Source organism: Tubulanus polymorphus, chromosome 5 (assembly GCF_964204645.1).
Source record: "Tubulanus polymorphus chromosome 5, tnTubPoly1.2, whole genome shotgun sequence".
Classification (NCBI taxonomy): domain Eukaryota; kingdom Metazoa; phylum Nemertea; class Palaeonemertea; order Tubulaniformes; family Tubulanidae; genus Tubulanus; species Tubulanus polymorphus.
Genome location: NC_134029.1, coordinates 3,271,151 through 3,280,494, shown reverse-complemented (window position 1 = coordinate 3,280,494; position 9,344 = coordinate 3,271,151). Strand labels below are relative to the sequence as shown.

The 9,344-nt window shown below is 35.0% G+C and overlaps 2 long non-coding RNA genes across 2 annotated transcripts; one reads left to right on the top strand and one right to left on the bottom strand.

Annotated features, from left to right (window-relative positions):
- On the bottom strand, positions 1 to 1,464 carry LOC141906388 (uncharacterized). Its single transcript, XR_012619324.1, has 3 exons — positions 1,326 to 1,464; positions 675 to 799; positions 1 to 570 (listed from the first exon to the last, which is right to left on the bottom strand). It is a non-coding gene; the product is annotated as an uncharacterized LOC141906388 (long non-coding RNA).
- A 21-nt stretch (positions 1,465 to 1,485) lies between these two features.
- LOC141906389 (uncharacterized) lies at positions 1,486 to 5,189 on the top strand. Its single transcript, XR_012619325.1, has 4 exons — positions 1,486 to 2,193; positions 2,553 to 2,721; positions 2,806 to 3,004; positions 4,613 to 5,189. It is a non-coding gene; the product is annotated as an uncharacterized LOC141906389 (long non-coding RNA).
- The last annotated feature ends 4,155 nt before the right edge of the window (positions 5,190 to 9,344 follow it).

Below are 9,344 nucleotides of genomic sequence, written 5' to 3'. Positions count from 1 at the left end.
TCTGAACAAAAAATTTTGGATATTTCATTTATTATCAAGATAACTAGAGGCTTAGGGGACTGCCCAAGCCCCGAATTACAATGTTATTTATGAAAAATGTTGAATATATTGCTGTCACCAGCTCCAAGTGTTCTGCTTTCCTTGTAGGCCCATTCATTAATTTTGCTAGCTAGCTCTTCTTAGCCGAGGAGTCTTTTCAGTTGTTCATTAATGGGCATGTACACAAAAAATGTCCTTTTTCCTCTAATGTTGCCTTATCATACTGTATATCACATAATGAACATTTGTATCATACCTGCAGTTTTTTGAATAATGTCTTATATACAGCGCAGTAATATTTGTTCACCTCCGCACATAGAGAAAATCTTTTCAAAATAGGCATTTAGAACTGCGTAGAACCGCTTCTCAGTAACAGAAAATTCAACCGATCCAACAATCCAGTCAAAACAGTTGATGTGGATCCAGCTTCGAGGGAGAACGTCATAATAGTAGTAACAGCCCCACGAAGGGTCACCTCAGCATTTGTGTGGAGAGGATCATCTATTTCCATCAATGAGCTGTGGCTGCAAACTAGATTAAACATTGTGGTGATTGGTCAAGTTCATATCGGATGAGTAGATTGGCAATTAAGATTGCATTCACTTTAGTCATAAGGCACTGTATTACTAACTTACGTCGTCACAACCATTGTCTGCATTATTGATGGATTGTGGCCATTTTCAATTCTTAAATCTTCCAGATTCTCAAAATTGACTTCTTGAAAAATCGAAATGTCCATCATTTAGCAACATATTACCATCTACAAAACAAGAAGTAATTTGAGAATAAATTATTCCCAAGCATATAGAACTTAAGGCTACAGTAGGCCTATACGTAGGTTGGTTTCCAGCTAGCGATTTCGTAGCCTATTGTTGCGATGAACAGTAAACCTCATGCATAACGTACCAGATCGGACCTGGCTTTTTTGTCTGTAAGGGCTTATATACGAAATACATAGCATTGTCTATCATACATTATCCATTATATATGTATACACCATATTTTGTATGTTGTACACATAAAAAGTATGTGGTACAATGTGATCGTCCAATATACAGACACTGAGACAGACAGAGGCCATCCCCTCAATTAGAACTGAGCCCGCTTGTAAAAACTAACAACATTAACATTAAACTAAACAATTGGCCTATGCAATTGCATAATTCTCCATGTCTCTTGTTAGTCCTGTCAACTTTATTGTCAAACCAATAATATACTTGTTTAACATTGAATTGATAAGAACCAATAAAGTCAATTTGATTTGCTTAGATTTAAAATGATCTTACCTCCAAATGTTTAACATGTAGGCCTACTCGCGTATTTAAACTGGCCTGCTACTTGCAATTTCTTTTTCAAACTCCATGCTTGCAAAAGACGAATTCGGTTGGTATACATCGATATTTACGGGTAATTTTTCCACTAAAAAGTGCATCTTAATGTTATTTGTCTTCCATTTTGGAACACTACTAAAATGAAAACCTCACTGACGAACTGACGAGCTCCGATAAAATGGTTTTCAATAAACAGAAAAAAACCTAGACAAATCTAATCTCATCTAAATGTTGAATTAAATAGTAACAGGCCTTATTCATGTACCTTTTTTGTCTATTTTTATAATACAGCGTATATTAAAATGATCGTCATTTCTTCACTGAATCGTTATTTTCAACTTACTTAATTGATTTTGCCTTAGCTTCATAATAACTTAGTATAAGTTATTTTTACTAATTAAATATCACTAATCACGATTATTCTTAAATTCTAAAAGAACTAAAATGCAGATGTAAAACTTATTAATAATTAAATAATCTATTTCAATTAAACTCCCAAGCACCCCTGCGCGGTGGCAGCCATATTGCCATTGTTAAGCAACACGTTTTCACGCCGTTTTCACAGGCTTTCACGATCTATTCAGTATTCTATTCTCATAATGATTTCAAAACGCATTAATGGATGACAATGTATAATAGGGGATCATTGACAACTGGACCAAAAGTGACACTGCTTCTTTGTTTGAGGTGAAACACATAGTGGATCATTGAATGATTAGATTCATTACAATTAGTAGAGAGAGTGGATTCGAATGGAAGTGGAACAGAAAAAATCGAAGGCCATTTATTATCCCGCGTTTAAAGGACGTTGTGGATTGTTCAGGTATGATTATTGTTATGTACATGTAGTTAAGTAAAGGTTTATTGTGTTGGGCTTCAGGCCACCACAAGGTCACTAAAAGAATATGTTTATTGGAATGAAAACTAACATGACTAAGTAAATATTGTACTTGTAGGCCTAAAAATTGTGAGTGATCATTCCAATCGTGAGGGATAAAAATGGAGTGTCTTTGGTGTTTATTCATCCAATCTAAAAACCGCAGGGTCATTTTGATTTTGTTGTGCGCCCATCATCGCCATTAAATTTGTATGCTGGAATTAGGTCGCTGTCGGAGTTTCGATTGGGGACAAAAACAACATTAGTGTAATCAATTCTTGACCATTTTTTTTCAAACTTTATAGGGTCTACACCAATAACAATTGATCCAATGACCGACACTATAAAATTGGAATTCCCATTTTTTTGGCTTAAAAATGTGTCCACCAGGGGATTGTTGGAAAACGATGTTAGTGCGAGAGAGCCTTCAATTCTCCACTGATTTCTCAACAACGACAGTGTGATGAAAATCAGGTATTTACATAATAGATTATATGAGCGTCGAAATGGTTTTAGTATAGATTACAGCGTGAGCATTGTAAATTCTTCTCATTTTAGGATGCCTACTCACTATTGGATGATACAACAGCTGCTGCCATACGCTGATTAGTCGGAAAACCTAATACTGTTGGGTGCATGCATGCTGTCGTCCACTCATTTAAAAGTCTAATTGTCAAGGCATTGGACTGGATGCGACGCAATGAAAGTCTTCCATGAGGAAAAAAGTTGGACCCAAACCGGGTCAGCTAAATAATACGTAAGTACATGAATTCAATATATAATGGCTAGCGTTCATTTGTTGTTGATTTACAGGGGCGGATCCAAGCTGGAAGAACGAGGGTTCAGCTCTTATGAAAAGGGCCCTAGTCAATACAGGTCTCCCGGTCTGAAACGGTTGTATGGGGTTTGTGCACTTTGATCATAGGGTGGAATTTTTCTCCTGTGATTCAAAAGGGCACTTGGTCAGAAAAGGGGAGGGTTTAACGTTTAATATGGCTCGAGGCGAACAATCACCGTGTCCTGATGCGTTGGGTGATTCAGTCGAAGGACGTGTTGGATTCGGGCGATTCAGTCGGCGCAGACCCTGACAAACTAGGTGATTTTACCGACGATTTCATTGCACAACATTAGTGCTTAACGAAATTGCCTAATGTGTCCCCACCTTTAGTCCATTTGAGACTTTAGTCCAAGCGGGCTATTGCATTCACCCTTCGTTCGTCTGTTGTTGGAATCCAGTATTTTGGGAAGTTTTAATACTCTTGATATTTAAGTTATAGATATATCTATCCTAGCCATGTCTCCTGCCCAAAACTGGTCCGAATCAAGATGGCCAACTGCATTGGCCATTTTCATTCCCCAAAATCATAACTTATGCAATTTTTTGAAGTTTTCAAGGGAAATTTTGAAGATGCTTCAATCTTGACACAAGATGGCCATCATGTGACCTTTTTTGTACCCAAAAAGGTCATTTTTGTCTTGTAGCTCCCTAATGGTTTGCAATTTTTCTTTGAAATTTGTGATGGGTGTACATTCTTAACAATCTAAAACATACGAGACTGATTTTTCGATCAGTCAAGCGTGACACATTTGGCAGCCATCTTAGTGTCATCAGTTCTTATTCATAGATAGAAAAAGGTTTTTGAAGGAAAATATCAACAGGTTTTGACTTATATAGTCTTGATATTTGATAATTGTTACCACTGTTGTAGTATTCATCTCATGTGGAATTGGGGTTACCCAGGTTTTTGTTCTCACCACCAGGGGGAGTTGAATATTGAATTATATAGGGGTCATTCATTTATTACGTACGCATTAGGGGAAGGGGAGGGGTCAGTGCAATTGCGTACTGTATTGCTGAATGTATATGAAAAAATGGCTGATTTTGCGTACAAAGGGGGAGGGGGTTTGAAAAATTCAAATTTTATGCGTACGTAATAAATGAATGATCCCATACAATTTGTCTAATTTATTTTGGTACCTATGAATACTTAATAACATCGATCAATTATAAAATTGTAGCTTGTGACATGTTTTATGATAGTGGTGAGTTTCAATGTCCTGTTTCTATTTTATTATGTTGATTGGTTAGCATTCGAAACCATATGGGCATGGTGTCCCTAGACCCCTTGTTTTTCATCAGGTGGCGTTGAACATTGAAATTTCCAGATTGTCAAGCATTTCACCATATGGCTTAAAATCAAGTCATTGAAGAGTGCAAAAACTGTTAACTGTTATATGCAGAAGAATCTTAGAAAAAGCTACAGAATTCAATCATCATCCCAAGCAGCTGAAGTTGAATTATTTATCCGGGTAAAGAAATCATTGTATACTTTTGCTTAATTTTTTCAAATGGTTATCATTTCAGAACAATGTCGAAAGGAGAAGGGTGCGAAAGAGGCCAACATAAGACATGCCATAACTCAAAGATTTATAAAATTTATGAAGATGAATAAATCAGTTAGTATGGAAAATGTGAATCTCTTGAGTATGTTCATTCTAAACAGCACATGGATTAAGGAGATTTCCTCACATGGTGGTTTGATTTGAATTCAACAAAAAATGGCAATTGAAGACACATGTATTTAGCGTGTAAGACACGTGTAATATTGGATGAAATACACGTGTAATTAGGATAAAGTACACGTGTAATACAAGATGAAAAACACGTGTAATAAGGATGAAGTACACGTGTAATACACGTGAAATTTGGATGAAGTACACATGTAATTAGGATGAAGTACACGTGTAATTTGGATGAAGTACACGTGTAATACACGTGTAATTTGGATGAAGTACACGTGTAATACACGTGTAATTTGGATGAAGTACACGTGTAATTGGGATAAAGTACACGTGTAAAATTGGGCAAATTTTACACGTGTACTTGAAATACACGTGTATTTTCATTTACAATTACACGTGTACCATTTTCGTAAGGGTATACACTACCAAACATCGACATCACACCACTAATTCCACATACACTACCAAATATCGACATCGCACCACTATATCACATACACTACCAAACATATTAAAAAACCACCCACACACATTTCCTATATTTGCCCCTTATACCACCTTGTTTATCAAATAGTCTCATCAACTGATGTGCAGAATGGTCTTATGAAATAAATGGCTGGATTGGTACCCTCAATATAGCCTTCTTTTCTTCATTTTTCGTTTGGGTTTCTGTGAGTTATTTTCCCACGTTTCATCTTTCGATAGAAGGTCTTTGTGTGGTTTTGGAGACAATGGCATTTCATGTATTTCCGAGGAATATACGAGTTTGGATAATTGTAGATGATATAAACCATAGATGTGGAACGACATGTCACCGTATTTATCCCTGATGAAATTCGTATATGTACATTTATAATAGAAGGTAGGAAGCTTCCAAATAAAAGATGATATACACATAGAATATAGAAAACTGATATTTTCTTTCTATCTGCTTAGGTTTCATTCTTTCATTCTGTGAATATCGACAGTAAATGCGCAATGAAGCAGTTTACGTCTTGCATCTGAAGACTCTCCTTAAGTTGTTAGATTGCCTATAAGTAAGATGGTCCTAGTCTGTTTGTTGTTCTGCGGCGAGATATTTCTAAGACTTCGTGCAAAATGTCAAACTCGCGCTGCCTGAAAAAAGTGAACTGTGTAAAAAAGGATTTAGAATCCATTGAAAAGAAAACTATTTTGATAAAGATTTGCTCGGGGAGACTCGCGTGGTCCAAATGCGCGTGATATGGTTTTCGAATGGATCAAAGCTTAAACAAGAAGTTTTCACATAATAGATGACTGCATGCGCCCACCAATACATGAACTTCATCTTCGACGAATGAATGCCCGCATAAAATGTCAGCATTATTTTACGTGTACGTCTAAAGTTTTCAGATAATACACTGAAATGGCCGAATATTGAAGGACCGACAGATGACAGATTCCAGTTAGATTTCGCCTTCATGCTGAATTCAGACGACCAAACCACGTGGTTGATCCGTTCAGCAAATGTTCAAAATATGTTTATATTTATGAAATATTCATTCGTAAATTCTGTTGGTCTAATCACATGTTTGCCGTCCATTTAATGTCAAATGTTTTGCGCTTGGAAAAAGATGATATCGTTACATGCAAGATCGATCTCCAGTTTATCTTCAAGACGGGCGTAGAGGTGGGTTGGGCCAGTCGTCGTCGACCTACCTGCCAATTTACAACAGATTGCATCGCATAGCAAACGGTCGCAAGGCCGACCAACACCCACACGGCGCACGATCTCTGGAACTCTCTGTTGGAGACTCAGATTGAGATATTTATGGTAAGATGGAGGAGTTGAACGTCTGAAATCTCAAAAATTGCTAACGAAAAAAAATAAAACACGAAAATCCGATTTTTTGGTCAAGAGTATTTCTTTTTAATTCTCGACTAAATTTTGGTTATACAATACATATCACTCATAGAAACTCCCAGTGAACAATACAAAAATGGTCAGCAGCCATGTACAATATGGTCATAGGTGATGAAAGCTGAAAAACCACTGCACACATCTTACATATCATATAGACAGAGTTTGGCTAGTGAAGGAAATATATATCTTATGTACAGATTCTACTATTTTGAACTCGTAAAATGTTTGCTTTTCGTTCTTCATATACATATATAAATCCGGTTAATAGTAATGTTTGCATACATTGTCTGTTAAATGCTACACGGCTAACTGGTTAATTAATCCGTCTGCGTCTATCGTCTAACTCACGTATAAAACCCACTTTCATATTTAGTTTTGAAATTAAAGATTTAAACACAAAAACTAAAAATTCATTCATTTATCGTCTTGAATTTTTGGTCATTTCGAACGTGTATATAGACTAATGGGTATAAATTCTACCACGTTTCGTTGCGGTTTCTCCTTAAGCCCACACACGGTTGGTTGACTGCGTTCTAAGATATGATTTCGATCGCTTGAACTCTGCTTGTGAACAATAATTCAAACTAGAATTTTTATGTGAAGACAAAAAAAATATGAAGAAGAATTTTCCCACGGATTTCGAACGGACAAATATGAATGATTTTGTAATTTTTATCAATGTGTTATACTGGACAGGAGCCAAAGGTGATTTTTCACTGTAATTAACAAGCCGGTTTATAAATGGGAAGTATAGGGGTGGAAACACAAAGATATGGAAAACGAAGATGTACAATAGCACTAAATAGTGAAAAACCATTTGACAGCTTGACATCCGACCCAGGTAACGATAAAGCGAGAAATACGATATCGAAGTGCACAAACAATTTTCCTGGTGTATTCAAAAGTGTAAACAAGAAAAAAACTTAGTAATATCTTGACACAATGCATCAAAATAGAGTTCAACTCTCGAGGCTGCAGCACAATAACAATATAATATATATTTCATGCTTTTAAACTATCGTTTTATAATGCTGATGTCCTCAGTTATAAATCAGAGCCAGCTGGGATAAACTTCAACTTATGAATGCGGAAATTATACCAAAAATCGCTCAACTGTAAGGGGATCCTGCCCCTTACAGAACGCCAATTATAAGACAAATAACCACAGTAATAATGATGATAACTAATAATGGCATTTGATATATCATAACCACAACATAAATAGTTTAACCATTTTAGATATACTGACATGATTTTTTACTTGTCCATTCTCGAATTCCACGAAAGCGCTTACATTCTTTGATTAACCGATCATTGAAATTTGAAGCAAATACCGGTAAATACATATAGACATTCTCCGTTAGATATATATTCGTACAACGTTCCTCTTCAAAATCTAGGAAATTCGAAATTTCCATGGGAAACCACGCTTCATGCCACAAAACGAAAAACAAATAAGCAAAACTACAAATATAAGCATGCAACATTTTGATTTTTAATTTTTTACTATTTAAATAATATATTGTGCAATAATCATAATACATGTAACTATAATAATAATTCCTGTTGTTGATCGATCGTTCTTTTTCATTTAATTCGTTTGTTGTCTTGGAATTTATTTCATATTATAAAACATTTACGTGTGTAAAAGGCCCAAAGTTCTAATATATCGTTAATCATAAAACACAGCTACAAAATATCATCAAACTATCAAAAACATACAGAGTGTGCAGTCCGAGACAGTCAATCAACAAAAACATTTCCCGAAAATGGAAACGTTTTTTCTTTTTCTATTCCGAAACTTGGTCCAAACGGAGATACTTATCAAAACAAGGTCTCGATGCTGCATTCTCAACATTATCTGCACATCTTCATAATAATGCTCGATACTTAGTTTCTAAAACATGAGATCACAAAAAAACATAAACAACCATCATGCACTAATAATAATAATAATAATAATAATAATAATAATAATAATAATAATAATAATAAGAATAAGAATAATGATTTAAAACTAACATTTATAACAGTACAATAATAAGTACCAGAAAATGGCTATTGGGCACTAATGAAGCACTCAAGGGACCCATGATACATGTGCCTATGGGTAATGCTTACGTCTCAAGAACCGGCTCAAAATAATCATGTGCGGCTTTTTTCTTGCCAATACAATAATCAATAATAATTACGTAATACGGAAATAATTTACTACCGTTTTTTTTTTCTTCATTAAATAAAGCATCGTTTTTTTGTGTTTAAAGTATCATTTACAAACCCATGTAATAAAAAAAAAACAACAGAAAAACAATTTATACATTATCATCATATATATATATATATATAAAACATATACATACATATATTATCATATGTTTAAACATTATCATCATTTCTTTCGCTTTATTCATATTTTTTTATCATATCAAACATATACGATACATGTATGTATATTTTTCTTCGCTGGTTGTGAACATATCGAAAAATTATCGAAAATTATGTCCGTAGCTGTATTAGAAATAGCCTCGAGAGACATTTCGCCAATGGAGAGAATTACAATTTCTTATCTTTGCGATGAAACTCACGGATATATATTTGCACCATAGACATATTTGAGGTAACATTCGCCAGCCTGATACACGCAGAACAGATCAAGGAGGTCAACATTCTTTTTTTTAAATAATTTCAATGT